This window comes from Montipora capricornis, chromosome 5 (genome assembly GCF_036669925.1).
Source record: "Montipora capricornis isolate CH-2021 chromosome 5, ASM3666992v2, whole genome shotgun sequence".
NCBI classification, from domain to species: domain Eukaryota; kingdom Metazoa; phylum Cnidaria; class Anthozoa; order Scleractinia; family Acroporidae; genus Montipora; species Montipora capricornis.
Genome location: NC_090887.1, coordinates 11726615 through 11744114, shown reverse-complemented (window position 1 = coordinate 11744114; position 17500 = coordinate 11726615). Strand labels below are relative to the sequence as shown.

Genomic DNA, 17500 nt, shown 5'->3' with positions numbered 1-17500 from the left:
AACGGAGCTGTGTGTTTTCTTCCAGGATATTCAAGTTGTCCTTGCGTAATATGTAGCTCTAACAGTGCACGATAGAGCGGTTTTCAATTGAGTGTTGAAAGTAATTAGTGAATTACTTTGGTTTATGATTACTTCACTCAGTGATTGGTTCAAACTTCTCGCGCCATTTTTTCAACCAATCAGAAGTGAAACCAAAACCAATCGTGGCTCGCGCGTGCAAATTTTCCCGCGCTTTGTGTCGGCTATGTGTAATTACTTCGAGTTTTCATTGGTTTACTGGATTGTCTCCGTCCGTTTTGATTGGCCAAAGTAATTACTTTGGTTTTGGTTTTACGACACTAGATTGAAAACTGCTCTATTGTTTTGGTTTTGCCTATCATATAAGTCTTGGGTAAATAGCCTGAGAAGACATGTGGTTACTAGCAAAGTACTGAACCCAGAAAGATTGAAGAAAATAAATGGGAAGTGAAAAACATTGTCTTCTGGAATGACATATTGACAGTTGTCTTTGCGTAATATGTATGTCTAACAGTACACGATATTGTTTTGGTATTGTCTATCATTGTAGCGCCATGGGAGAAGTCTTAGATAAATAGCCCATTGAGAAGACATGTGGTTACTAGCAAAGTACTGAACCCAGAGAGATTGAAGAAAATAAAAGGGAATCGAGAAACATTGGCTTCTGGGCTGACTTGTTGATCATGCAACTTCTTTCTATCACAAGTGTAAGCGTGCACTGACAGCATCTCACAGCTTTGTAAACAAAACTTGAAAGGTGAAGTTTATCCCTATCCGGCAGGGTTAGTAACTGGATGGGCGACCTAAGAAATATATCACTCAGTAACAGAGGCATAGGACCGAAAATTATATTTTAATGCTATCAAATGCGAACCAAGCAAGATACAGATTTTGTTAGCTTGCTTTATGCAAAACAATTATTGATGTAAAAGTAAATAAATATGGATACACAGTTTTTAAGAAGAGCAGAAGGAAGTTTCAGGACTGTCGATCGAGAGTAAAATATTTTGCCATCGGTAACAAAATAGGCCACTTGCACCAAGAGGTCATGCGACATCGTTTTTAAGAAGATGAAAGTTACATGATTTTGCCTTCGAAACACTATTAGTGGGTCATCTCTTAAACAAAATAATAGTGATTTGGTTTTTCAAACCCGCACCATTTGCTTAAAATGAGAAAGTCCGTAACTGGTCACGTGACCAAAACTTGATTTTTTTAAAATTATGAATTACCGCTTTCTGACACAAATTTTGCTCTTGAACTTCAAGGAAAATGTTGAAAAGATGATGTGGTAACGTTTATGGCACACCTGAACTCAACTATTAAACATTTAACAAGATATAAGCAAAAGTAGTTTTGGCCGCCATGTTGGAGGGCAAGAGTATGCCCTCCAACATGGCGGCCAAGACAAATCATGCTACTTTGTTGAAAAATCAAAGTACCATAAAATATCTCACTTAAATGCGTTTCCTCTCAAATTTCGCGTGTAAGATAATTTTTATGTGTTCTGTCAATTTTTGGCAACAGCAAGATTACAACTCACTGTTTAAGGGAAGCATTGGTCACGTGACCTCTTAGTGCAAGTGGCCTATTTACGACATGAAAACAACATTAATTTTGAACCACGAATATAAAAAGTTACCATCAGAGAAAAACATTTTGGGAGATTTTAGTTGTGTTGTTGTAATTGTTTTTTTGGCTGCACCGAGTAAATTGCACATCGAATTCAGCGGGCGCAGCGATCAAGTTGCCGTGGCATTTTTACTCGCGAAACAGTGAAGCATCTGTGTTAAATGATGCTTAGATACCGGGTTTTTGTTTTTGTTAGTTTTCTTTTTCTTTCAATTGTTATAAATTTTGACAAGAAATGTGCGAATTCAACACAAAGATCACAATCGCCCAACTCTCAGAGGTTGACCATTGTTTTTGGAAAATCAAAAATTTACTCTCCAAGACAAGGTTATTTATCACCAGGTAATTCCATCGTTTTGGTAATAGCGGCTACTTTATTATTCATCAGCGTCACAATCTTTTGCCGACTTTGAGGGTCTTTTTGTTGAAACTCAAGCACGCTTCCAACAGACCTGTTTATTTTCGTGACTTATGCGCTACCACAAAAATTCTCCCCGTATCACATTTCAACACATGTATGCAAATTTACTAAGCTCGAAAATTACACAACATGATAAATTTACAAAAGCTGGAAATTTCACAGAAATATTTTCCAGCGAAACATTTATCGAAACAAGCAACATATTTGCTATAAGAGGCAAGAAACCCTTCCTATTTCAGTTGCGTCACAGGCGGCCCAGAGTCGGAAGGTAAACAATTATAAGGATTTGTATGGGAATCTTGATAACAGACTGAAAAAGATATTTACCCGCAAAAGTTCTCAATAAAAAAGCCGTACTTTATTGTCATGGTGAATTTCTTGCTTTTTGTGTGGTTTTTTGCCTGATTGGATGCGATTTAAGCGACTTCTCAAATTCCCCAGTCGTCACTCTTCCCTAAATAAAGAAAGGCTGGCAACTCATTTCTAACTTACCTCAGATCTCGCCGAAAAAATTCACACTTCTCCGGCATCAGTCACGCTCAAACTCCGGCGATGGCTACACGGATAAATTTACTTCCCCTTGGCCAAGTTTCAAGGTCCAGCGAGTACCCATTGCTGAGAAACTGCGAAAAATATTCAAATTTTCAAACTCCTTCGAGGCTCGCTAACAACCAATTTTGACACGGCTGGTCAACGGTTCACCGAGCCTCCATACGGTGAGCGCAAACCTACGCAAGTGTACCCATAGTTGGGCAGAGCAAAACAAATCCCAGGCTCGTCCCCAAATACCTGCCTGGGGTCATGTTCGAGTTTCTAAATCGGCGAACGATATTAAAAGTTCCACACTGAAACCTTAAACACAGCTCCCATCGCTTTGGTTGCCCCACCGCATGTTATAATTCCGGATTTTCATCGAACTCCGTAAGTACTGAAGCTGTTTGGATGGAGTTTGAAACGCAGTCGAATGTATTTGCTAGTGTATGAAACACAATCCTGTGTTTCATCCGTCACGTCAACAACTCACATTATCATGACTGCAGAAGAAATTCATATGAAAAGGTCGCTGCACCTTTTCAGCCTTTTGGACACATTTTTCTGTTGAGAGTCCGGGGAAAATGCCATCGTTGAAATCATCTGTGCTTTGTTTTTGCGCTTCCAGTTGCGTTGAAATGTTCAAAATTATTTCTCACACCGGTGCATCAAGCGATATCGATCGAAAACCAACAATTATTACTCGGAATACCTGAAAGGTATCCGAGTTACAATGTCGCTTGTCTGTTTTTTGGACAGTAGAAATTACCGTGCCGTGATTTCTTTGGCTCAAAGCAATTCACTTAACAAAACTATACATTTTCCAACAACAACAAAAAAACAGCCGTGGTGTCGAGTGTCATCGGACGAGGTGATTTTTGCACACGCGAGGCTTCAAACAGCTTCAGTACGTACGGAGTTCGATGAAAATCCGGATTTATAACATGCGGTGGGGCAACCAAAGCGATGGGAGCTGTGTTTAAGGTTTCAGTGTGGAACTTTTAATATCGTTCGCCGATTTAGAAACTCGAACATGACCCCAGGCAGGTATTTGGGGACGAGCCTGGGATTTGTTTTGCTCTGCCCAACTATGGGTACACTTGCGTAGGTTTGCGCTCACCGTATGGAGGCTCGGTGAACCGTTGACCAGCCGTGTCAAAATTGGTTGTTAGCGAGCCTCGAAGGAGTTTGAAAATTTGAATATTTTTCGCAGTTTCTCAGCAATGGGTACTCGCTGGACCTTGAAACTTGGCCAAGGGGAAGTAAATTTATCCGTGTAGCCATCGCCGGAGTTTGAGCGTGACTGATGCCGGAGAAGTGTGAATTTTTTCGGCGAGATCTGAGGTAAGTTAGAAATGAGTTGCCAGCCTTTCTTTATTTAGGGAAGAGTGACGACTGGGGAATTTGAGAAGTCGCTTAAATCGCATCCAATCAGGCAAAAAACCACACAAAAAGCAAGAAATTCACCATGACAATAAAGTACGGCTTTTTTATTGAGAACTTTTGCGGGTAAATATCTTTTCAGTCTGTTATCAAGATTCCCATACAAATCCTTATAATTGTTTACCTTCCGACTCTGGGCCGCCTGTGGCGAAACACACAATCACAAAGCATATGCAATTAAATAAATTTCTGACAGTTCACATCAAACCCTTTTCGAAAGAACCTTGACCGTACATAATAAAGCACAAAAGAGACAACAAGCTTTCATCCAAATAATTTTTCACTGTCACATTTCCAGTTTTTTTTAACCTTCGCAGAGTTGAGTACAAAATGAATGTTACTTGCCAGACAAACGGGCAAACTTTAAATAGATGCGACTTCAGTAAACACTGTGAGACACAACAGAGATCACAGATCTACTTGTGGTGTTCGATTCCTTCTCTGTCTTTGTTGCACCCGTAAGATACCAGAGAAATTCAGTGTTGTACGTAACACCACCTTGGCGAAATATTAAAAGTACAGCTCATTTTGATTTCGGCTCGACGGGCGAAAGATTCACGCTGTCGAAGTCCATTACTCGTCGCTTTTAAGATTCCAGATCTTTATGTTTCACCGCCTGTCTTGACGTTCCATTCTTGAGTTCCATATGGGTATATTTTCTTTAAAGATGTACTAAAACTCCATTCGCGTTACAATGACTTCCGACGCCATTACAGGTTAATTGTGCAGGGCAAGCTGCGCATTACCCCAGCCCCCTCAAACCTAACAAAATACGCACAGAAGACTCTATGCACAAAGACATCACTTAGCAGGGGAATGACAGGCAAGACTTTTACCGACACGGAAAAAAATACTAAAAAAAATAAAACGGAAATCTACCCATTTTCCGACTGGGTTTGGCAACCCAGTAAAATGGAGGATGGGCTAATACTCCCGGACATTTTGCTCACTGCTCGCAAAATGCTTTGCAACTCTCAAAATATCCGCGCGTATTATATGTTAAACCATCGAATAAGATGTATTTATCACGCCGTCTGAAAAACAACAAAATATACCAGCAAAAGCTCGAGAATGAGCAAGAGTAGAATCTTCTCTCAATGCAGCAAAGCACAAGGAATAAATCTGGAAACAAACAAAAATGAGATACGAGAATGCGTTGATCGAGCCGTGTCTCCAAAGCTGCGATTGCTAATTCTGCTGTCGTACTTAGCATCATCAGCAGAATAGCGCACGATTGCAAATTTGTTTGGTGTATCTCCACCTTTTGTTTGCACTTGTGTTAAAGTGTGTGCTGCAATTGTCGCGGTTTATCACGTTACCTAAAGGAGAATATTTTAAAGAAGTCATGCGCATTTGCAAAGACAGATGGGGATTTCCAATGTGTGCTGATACGATGGACGGTACCCATATTCTTGTAATTGCCCCACCGACCGACCATGACGACTTCGTGGATCTCAAAGGCTACCACATCATTCTTATGCAAACAGTTCTTGACTATGAAATGATATATGAAATATGGTGAACTGCGGATGTGAAATCAAGTGAAACTATGATACTCGCAGTTATGAACGCAATTTTAGCAATTGCGTAGGGATGAGCGCGCATGGGTGTGTATGAATACAAATGGGTATCCATGGGTATAAATGGCTTAAGGCTTTACATGAATATACATGGTATACATAAGCATGCATAGATATACATGGCTGTACAAGGATATACGTGGCTGTACATGGACAGAAAAGGATATACATGGGTATACATGGATATACATAGGCATATATGAGTGTACATGGCTGTACATGGATATACATGGATGTACACCGATAAAAATGCCTGTACATGGATATACAGAGCTGTACATGGTTATACATGGATGTACATGGATAGACATGGGTATACATGGATATACATGGCTGTACATGGATATACATGCCTTTACATGGAAATACATGGATATACATGGCTGTACATGGATATACATGATAATACATGAATAAACACGGGTATACATGGATATCCATGGGCATATATGGATATACATGGTTGTACATGGATATACATGCCTGTATGTGGATATACACGGGTATACATGGATATACATGGCTGTACATGGATATACACGATAATATATGGGTATCCATAGGTATACATGGACATAGATGGCTGTATATGGATATTCATGGATATACATGGCTGTACATGGGCATACATGGATATACATTCGTATACATGGAAATACATGGCTGTACATGGATATACTTGGATATACATGGCTGTACATGGGCATACATGGTTATACATGAGTATACATAGAAATGCATGGGTATACATGGATATACATGGCTGTACATGGATATACACGATAATATGTGGGTATACATAGGTGTACATGGACATACATGGCTGTATATGGATATTCATGGATATACACGGGTGTGCATGGATATACATGGATATACATGGCTGTACATGGATATACATGGATATACATGGCTGAACAAACAAAGGAGACTTTTGTCTGATTGGCTGTTGAAAATTGTAGTATCCAGTTTTCCAACCGCGCGCTGTGATGTAAACAAAGATGGCTTTCGAAGCGGTGATTTGAACCTGTGCTTCTATGATCGTTCTATATAGCTTCTGCCAGTTGAAGGTGGTCATTTAAACTTTAAGTGACAGGGAAAGATTCTGCAAGGGGCATTTTAGTCGGTGGAAAGTTTTCTTTCGTTACGCTTTTTGCAAGCAGCCCTTTTAGTCTGCTCGGGGAAGCAAGTTGCTTCCAGTCAGCTTTTATACTTTTTAGCTTTATTTCTCCATTTAAGTGAATGCATCGGAACAAATGCTCAAAGTGCGAAAAGACCCGAGCAAAGACCAGATTCCTTTGTTGGGAAGGGAGTACTATCTAACGTGGTTGCGAAATATATCCCTCGAGCTCGCAGGCTTCGATTTATCCAACTTGAACGCAGCACTGGAAGGAAGTACGTCACTTCATTCACTTTCTTGCATTGATCGTTTAGAGTTATGAGATGTCCTCAGTCCTTTGAAAGAACATCTTATCTCAACAGATATGTCGACAGAAATTTAATACCTGCCGCGCCACCTCTATTTTGTGTATGTGTCTGAGGCCAACCCGGTTCACTGCATTTATCTCATGTGCAAACACTCTCAAGATACACTACCTTAAACGTTTCAAAAACTTTCATTTAACGGAACCAAAACATTATTCTTAGATACATCAACTGATCATGAAGGCATGCTTGATAATATATGCTACAATGAGTCAATAATGAAGCTCCAGTTTATTACTTTATTGGATAATTCTGTCCTTGATCTATGGTAACTCCATTAAGTCTAGCCATAGTAATTATTCATTGTTTTCATCATTTATGCTACCAGCGAATTCCGCAAAAGCGATGTTGATGTTCTTAGGAAATCTATACATTAGTGAGGAATGATGTGGTCACTGCCATCAGACTTGTAGGTTGTACTGAAATGAAATTTTCTGAATGAGTTCTCTTTAGGGAGGTAAAAATTTCACTTGACCATTTGTAGATGTAAATTACACCCACATTAAATGTGCAATTAAAATTGGGATGTCTGGAAATACATAAAGCAGGTCTTGTCTTCTGTGCAATGTTTAAAACTAAAAGGGCAATTAAAGGCAAAGCAGACTTTGTGATAGAACTCTGACACAATATTAACTACTTATTAATTTTGATGTGAGCATTTCATGCTCATTCATATTCATTGCTCACTTTTGTGGTAAGTTACTATCTCACTGCAGAGAATAATGTAAATTTACCTAAACCAGGATGAAAATGTACAAAATGTGCAGCCATTGCAGTCTTAAATGTTTTTAGTCTATTAATTAACCCATTGACCCCTGGGGGTTCCCTATTGATGAGTTAAATACTAAGTATGGCCGGTTTAGGGGTGAAAGGGGATTTTTAAATATAGTACATCAATAATATTACCGTATCAGTAATTGAGCCAGTATTTAATAACTAATGTGTCCCAATAAAATTTATTTTAATATTGATTCCAACAGTGTTAAGTAATTAATATACATTGATTTAGGATGATGGAACATCACACACCATTTTGTGTTCCAACATTAAATTTTTTTTTTTACTTCATTCTTGGTGTATGGCAATTTATAGTAACTGCAAAAAACTTGCAGAACAAATTGAAGAGAAGGTATACCTGAATATTATGGCTGTTTTGTGTGTCAAAAAGTTTAATTGACCTGGTTTTTGTTTATTTTTGCTGCCATTCCTTGCACAGTCACATGTCTCATAAAACTTGAATGTGCAGACAAAGGTAAAATAATTCACCATACAAAGTTTAAGGAATTGTTATATTTGTATTATTTATGAAATGGGATTCCAAAAGCAGAAAGATGCAAATAGTGACACACACACCCATGCAAGGCAGCCACACAAGGGAATGAAAATTTTAAAATATACATTTACAAATATAATGTATAATTACTTATCATGTAAATCATCATGAATAAAATTATATTTTACAATAATTACTTGTCGTGTAAATTTTACTATAAAGTTTGTAAATATCTTTAAAATTTCAATTACTACAGTTTCCCTCAAATTTAAAGTAAGACATTTATCAAATCGAAAAGTGCAGTGCAAAGTTGTGGTAAGCAGGCATTTTTATTTGTAAATATAACTACACTAACTAAACATTTTTTTGTAATTAAGTATAATTTTTAATAGCTGGGACTACTATTTGTTGCAATAAAAGCAAGAGTCTTACTTGCAGTACATTGCATTTAAGAATGCATTGCAACTGGATAGAGTTGAATCATCGCATCTCAAAGTGCCAAGTTTCGATGGAAATTAGGTTTACTTTCACAGGGCATTTTCGTGCGCCCTGCCACTTTTGAAGGAAAACTTTCAAAGCAGTTCGATTCTTCACAAATATGTGCTTTCCATACTAATGGCGATCGCTGGACCAAGACATTTGCTGAGATTTGACCGAAAGTAACGTGAACACTGACGCCATTGTCTCATTTGGGGTAAGAAAATTTCAGTTGCGCGTCAAATATACACGGTTGTAGTTCACATTTCAAGAGGAGAAAAGACAAAAAAATGTCCAGAAGGTATGAAAATCACACATTAACAATACAGAGACTTTTGATGTCTTAGTCCAGAGAAAATAACACTTGATGGTGGAAAAAACAAGCACTGTTTCGTCGACAAAGAAAAGCACTTTGGTAAACGAAGAAGTCGAAACGTCGGGGTTCAGTATTCGCTGTGCCACTTTTACCGAGAGTATCTCTAGTCAAACCTTATCTTTGGCTCACAAAATATCACCTGTTGACGGCTTTTCGTGGACGAACGTCGGAGACAAAAGTCCTGTACTCTTAATGACCGAGTTCGGTTTAAACAGAAAAAGCTGTAAACCGATTGACATTTTGCAAAATGACTCTTTCGTCCGGATAGGATGTATTCGCGTCAAAGAGAGAACAAACGAAATTCTTCTGTCATGTTTTTCTGTTACTTACCTTAACTCCATTCATTGATAAATTTTAAGCTGTGACATCCTTTGAACGGATTACCAGCTCATTTACCACTGACGCGCCATAAGCAAACCCCGTCAACCTGGCAAATTTGTTTTGCATTCACTTCAAGCGCGGGTATCCACGTGAAAAAACCACAGCGGAAAATTTTAATGCCGGTTCCAGTTACTTTAATACGTAACATTATTCAATATTGTGATTTGCACATTCAATCATGACCATACGCGTTGCGAATAAGGTAAGATTTTTCCAACTTCGCGCAATCCTTTGACTAGTCTGAGCACACCGCATCATTCTAAAACAGCCGATCTAAGCATGTTTCGTTTCATCCGAGATAAAGGACTTTCCCAAGTAGAAGGAATTGCCGAGGTCTTTCTAGCTTTTGTCCATCTTCTTTCGGTATTTGTACCACAAGCGCATAGATAGCATTGAAAGTGAATGCAATAAAAACTACAACTAGCGACAGCGTCGACATCTTTTCTTCCGGGTTCTAAGAATGTCTCGAAGGTTTTCAACCAATCACAATGCAAATAAAATTGAATTTGCCATTGATGATGCGCATGCGTGACATTAGTCTCCTTTGTTGGCTGGGTATACATGGATATACATGGCTGTACTTGGATATACATTATAATACATGGGTATACATAGGCATACATGAACATACATGTCTGTATATGGATATTCATGGATATACACGGGTGTACATGGATATACATGGCTGTACATGGATACACATGGACATACATGGCTGTAGATGGGCATACATGAGTATACATTCGTATACATGGATACACATAGGCATACATGGATATACATGGCTGTGCAGTCATATGCATAGGTATACATGGAGATAAATGCCTTTACATCGAAATACATGGATATACATGATAATACATGAATATACACGGGTATACATGGATATGCATGGGCATACATGGATATACATGGTTGTACATGGATATACATGCCTGTATGTAGATATGCACGGGTATACATGGATATACATGGCTGTACATGGATATACACGATAATACATGGGTTTACATAGATATACATGGATATACACGGGTGTACATGGATATACATGGAGATACATGGCTGTACATGGATATACATGGGTATAAATGGCTGTACATGGATATACATGATAATACATGAATATACACGGGTATACATGAGTATACATGGGTATACATGGATATACACGGTTATACATGGATATACATGGGTATACATAGAGATATATGGGTATACATAGATATACATGGCTGTACATGGATATACATGAAGTGAAGTGCGAAAAGTGAAGTGCGAAAAGACCCGAGCAAAGACCAGATTCCTTTGTTGGGAAGGGAGTACTATCTAACGTGGTTGCGAAATATATCCCTCGAGCTCGCAGGCTTCGATTTATCCAACTTGAACGCAGCACTGGAAGGAAGTACGTCACTTCATTCACTTTCTTGCATTGATCGTTTAGAGTTATGAGATGTCCTCAGTCCTTTGAAAGAACATCTTATCTCAACAGATATGTCGACAGAAATTTAATACCTGCCGCGCCACCTCTATTTTGTGTATGTGTCTGAGGCCAACCCGGTTCACTGCATTTATCTCATGTGCAAACACTCTCAAGATACACTACCTTAAACGTTTCAAAAACTTTCATTTAACGGAACCAAAACATTATTCTTAGATACATCAACTGATCATGAAGGCATGCTTGATAATATATGCTACAATGAGTCAATAATGAAGCTCCAGTTTATTACTTTATTGGATAATTCTGTCCTTGATCTATGGTAACTCCATTAAGTCTAGCCATAGTAATTATTCATTGTTTTCATCATTTATGCTACCAGCGAATTCCGCAAAAGCGATGTTGATGTTCTTAGGAAATCTATACATTAGTGAGGAATGATGTGGTCACTGCCATCAGACTTGTAGGTTGTACTGAAATGAAATTTTCTGAATGAGTTCTCTTTAGGGAGGTAAAAATTTCACTTGACCATTTGTAGATGTAAATTACACCCACATTAAATGTGCAATTAAAATTGGGATGTCTGGAAATACATAAAGCAGGTCTTGTCTTCTGTGCAATGTTTAAAACTAAAAGGGCAATTAAAGGCAAAGCAGACTTTGTGATAGAACTCTGACACAATATTAACTACTTATTAATTTTGATGTGAGCATTTCATGCTCATTCATATTCATTGCTCACTTTTGTGGTAAGTTACTATCTCACTGCAGAGAATAATGTAAATTTACCTAAACCAGGATGAAAATGTACAAAATGTGCAGCCATTGCAGTCTTAAATGTTTTTAGTCTATTAATTAACCCATTGACCCCTGGGGGTTCCCTATTGATGAGTTAAATACTAAGTATGGCCGGTTTAGGGGTGAAAGGGGATTTTTAAATATAGTACATCAATAATATTACCGTATCAGTAATTGAGCCAGTATTTAATAACTAATGTGTCCCAATAAAATTTATTTTAATATTGATTCCAACAGTGTTAAGTAATTAATATACATTGATTTAGGATGATGGAACATCACACACCATTTTGTGTTCCAACATTAAATTTTTTTTTTTACTTCATTCTTGGTGTATGGCAATTTATAGTAACTGCAAAAAACTTGCAGAACAAATTGAAGAGAAGGTATACCTGAATATTATGGCTGTTTTGTGTGTCAAAAAGTTTAATTGACCTGGTTTTTGTTTATTTTTGCTGCCATTCCTTGCACAGTCACATGTCTCATAAAACTTGAATGTGCAGACAAAGGTAAAATAATTCACCATACAAAGTTTAAGGAATTGTTATATTTGTATTATTTATGAAATGGGATTCCAAAAGCAGAAAGATGCAAATAGTGACACACACACCCATGCAAGGCAGCCACACAAGGGAATGAAAATTTTAAAATATACATTTACAAATATAATGTATAATTACTTATCATGTAAATCATCATGAATAAAATTATATTTTACAATAATTACTTGTCGTGTAAATTTTACTATAAAGTTTGTAAATATCTTTAAAATTTCAATTACTACAGTTTCCCTCAAATTTAAAGTAAGACATTTATCAAATCGAAAAGTGCAGTGCAAAGTTGTGGTAAGCAGGCATTTTATTTGTAAATATAACTACACTAACTAAACATTTTTTTGTAATTAAGTATAATTTTTAATAGCTGGGACTACTATTTGTTGCAATAAAAGCAAGAGTCTTACTTGCAGTACATTGCATTTAAGAATGCATTGCAACTGGATAGAGTTGAATCATCGCATCTCAAAGTGCCAAGTTTCGATGGAAATTAGGTTTACTTTCACAGGGCATTTTCGTGCGCCCTGCCACTTTTGAAGGAAAACTTTCAAAGCAGTTCGATTCTTCACAAATATGTGCTTTCCATACTAATGGCGATCGCTGGACCAAGACATTTGCTGAGATTTGACCGAAAGTAACGTGAACACTGACGCCATTGTCTCATTTGGGGTAAGAAAATTTCAGTTGCGCGTCAAATATACACGGTTGTAGTTCACATTTCAAGAGGAGAAAAGACAAAAAAATGTCCAGAAGGTATGAAAATCACACATTAACAATACAGAGACTTTTGATGTCTTAGTCCAGAGAAAATAACACTTGATGGTGGAAAAAACAAGCACTGTTTCGTCGACAAAGAAAAGCACTTTGGTAAACGAAGAAGTCGAAACGTCGGGGTTCAGTATTCGCTGTGCCACTTTTACCGAGAGTATCTCTAGTCAAACCTTATCTTTGGCTCACAAAATATCACCTGTTGACGGCTTTTCGTGGACGAACGTCGGAGACAAAAGTCCTGTACTCTTAATGACCGAGTTCGGTTTAAACAGAAAAAGCTGTAAACCGATTGACATTTTGCAAAATGACTCTTTCGTCCGGATAGGATGTATTCGCGTCAAAGAGAGAACAAACGAAATTCTTCTGTCATGTTTTTCTGTTACTTACCTTAACTCCATTCATTGATAAATTTTAAGCTGTGACATCCTTTGAACGGATTACCAGCTCATTTACCACTGACGCGCCATAAGCAAACCCCGTCAACCTGGCAAATTTGTTTTGCATTCACTTCAAGCGCGGGTATCCACGTGAAAAAACCACAGCGGAAAATTTTAATGCCGGTTCCAGTTACTTTAATACGTAACATTATTCAATATTGTGATTTGCACATTCAATCATGACCATACGCGTTGCGAATAAGGTAAGATTTTTCCAACTTCGCGCAATCCTTTGACTAGTCTGAGCACACCGCATCATTCTAAAACAGCCGATCTAAGCATGTTTCGTTTCATCCGAGATAAAGGACTTTCCCAAGTAGAAGGAATTGCCGAGGTCTTTCTAGCTTTTGTCCATCTTCTTTCGGTATTTGTACCACAAGCGCATAGATAGCATTGAAAGTGAATGCAATAAAAACTACAACTAGCGACAGCGTCGACATCTTTTCTTCCCGGGTTCTAAGAATGTCTCGAAGGTTTTCAACCAATCACAATGCAAATAAAATTGAATTTGCCATTGATGATGCGCATGCGTGACATTAGTCTCCTTTGTTGGCTGGGTATACATGGATATACATGGCTGTACTTGGATATACATTATAATACATGGGTATACATAGGCATACATGAACATACATGTCTGTATATGGATATTCATGGATATACACGGGTGTACATGGATATACATGGCTGTACATGGATACACATGGACATACATGGCTGTAGATGGGCATACATGAGTATACATTCGTATACATGGATACACATAGGCATACATGGATATACATGGCTGTGCAGTCATATGCATAGGTATACATGGAGATAAATGCCTTTACATCGAAATACATGGATATACATGATAATACATGAATATACACGGGTATACATGGATATGCATGGGCATACATGGATATACATGGTTGTACATGGATATACATGCCTGTATGTAGATATGCACGGGTATACATGGATATACATGGCTGTACATGGATATACACGATAATACATGGGTTTACATAGATATACATGGATATACACGGGTGTACATGGATATACATGGAGATACATGGCTGTACATGGATATACATGGGTATAAATGGCTGTACATGGATATACATGATAATACATGAATATACACGGGTATACATGAGTATACATGGGTATACATGGATATACACGGTTATACATGGATATACATGGGTATACATAGAGATATATGGGTATACATAGATATACATGGCTGTACATGGATATACATGAATATACATGGAAATACATTGCTGTACATGGATATACATGGCTACACATGGCTATACATGGATATATATGGGTATACATGGCTATACATGGGTATACATGAATATATATGGGTATACATGGACATAAATGGGTATACATGGACATACAATAACATGGTTATACATGGATATACATGGGTATACATGAACATACATGGGTATACATGGATATACAAGGTTATACATAGATTTACATGGGTACACATAGAGATACATGGGTATACATGGCTATACATGGTTATACATGGATATATATGGGTATACATAAACATACATAGGCATACATGGATATACATAAATATACATGGCTATACATGGTTATACATGGATGTAGATGGGTATACATGGACATACATGGGTATACATGGACATACATGGTTATACATGGATACACATGGGTATACATGGACATACATGGGTATACATGGGTATACATGAATATATATGGGTATACATGGACATACATGGTTATACATAGATACACATGGGTATACATGGACATCATGGGTATACATGGATATACATGAGTATACATGAATATATATGGGTATACATGGACATACATGGTTATACATGCATATACATGGGTATACATGGACATACATGGGTATACATGAAAATATATGGGTATACATGGAAATGCATGGGTATACATGAATATATATGGGTATACATGGACATACATGGTTATACATGGATATTCATGGGTATACATGGGCATACATGGGTATACATGAAAATATATGGGTATACATGGAAATGCATGGTTATACATGGATATACATGGGTACACATGAATATATATATGGGTATACATGGATTTACATGGGTATTCATGAATATATGGGTATGCATGGATATACATGGGTATACATGAATATATATGGGTATACATGGACATACATGGTTATACATGGATATACATGGGTATACATGGATATACACGGTTATACATGGATATACATGGGTATACATAGAGATATATGGGTATACATAGATATACATGGCTGTACATGGATATACATGAATATACATGGAAATACATTGCTGTACATGGATATACATGGATATACATGGCTACACATGGCTATACATGGATATATATGGGTATACATGGCTATACATGGGTATACATGAATATATATGGGTATACATGGACATAAATGGGTATACATGGACATACAATAACATGGTTATACATGGATATACATGGGTATACATGAACATACATGGGTATACATGGATATACAAGGTTATACATAGATTTACATGGGTACACATAGAGATACATGGGTATACATGGCTATACATGGTTATACATGGATATATATGGGTATACATAAACATACATGGGCATACATGGATATACATAAATATACATGGCTATACATGGTTATACATGGATGTAGATGGGTATACATGGACATACATGGGTATACATGGACATACATGGTTATACATGGATACACATGGGTATACATGGACATACATGGGTATACATGGGTATACATGAATATATATGGGTATACATGGACATACATGGTTATACATGGATACACATGGGTATACATGGACATCATGGGTATACATGGATATACATGAGTATACATGAATATATATGGGTATACATGGACATACATGGTTATACATGGATATACATGGGTATACATGGACATACAATAACATGGTTATACATGGATATACATGGGTATACATGAACATACATGGGTATACATGGATATACAAGGTTATACATAGATTTACATGGGTACACATAGAGATACATGGGTATACATGGCTATACATGGTTATACATGGATATATATGGGTATACATAAACATACATGGGCATACATGGATATACATAAATATACATGGCTATACATGGTTATACATGGATGTAGATGGGTATACATGGACATACATGGGTATACATGGACATACATGGTTATACATGGATACACATGGGTATACATGGACATACATGGGTATACATGGGTATACATGAATATATATGGGTATACATGGACATACATGGTTATACATGGATACACATGGGTATACATGGACAGCATGGGTATACATGGATATACATGAGTATACATGAATATATATGGGTATACATGGACATACATGGTTATACATGGATATACATGGGTATACATGGACATACATGGTTATACATGGATATACATGGGTATACATGGCTATACATAGGTATACATAAATATATATGGGTATACATGGAAATACATGGTTATACATGGAAATACATGGTTATACATGGATATATATGGCTATACATGGACATACATGGTTATACATGGATATACATGGGTATACATGGACATACATGGGTATACATGAAAATATATGGGTATACATGGAAATGCATGGGTATACATGAATATATATGGGTATACATGGACATACATGGTTATACATGGATATTCATGGGTATACATTGGCATACATGGGTATACATGAAAATATATGGGTATACATGGAAATGCATGGTTATACATGGATATACATGGGTACACATGAATATATATATGGGTATACATGGACATACATGGTTATACATG

The 17500-nt window shown here is 37.2% G+C and overlaps 1 long non-coding RNA gene across 1 annotated transcript in view; it reads left to right on the top strand.

Annotated features, from left to right (window-relative positions):
- Positions 1-586, top strand: part of LOC138049504 (uncharacterized) — a 6870-nt gene extending 6284 nt beyond the window's left edge. Inside the window, exon 3 of the long non-coding RNA XR_011132393.1 lies at positions 569-586. This is a non-coding gene — a long non-coding RNA (uncharacterized lncRNA). The remainder of the gene's footprint in view (positions 1-568) is intronic.
- Positions 587-17500: the final 16914 nt, after the last annotated feature.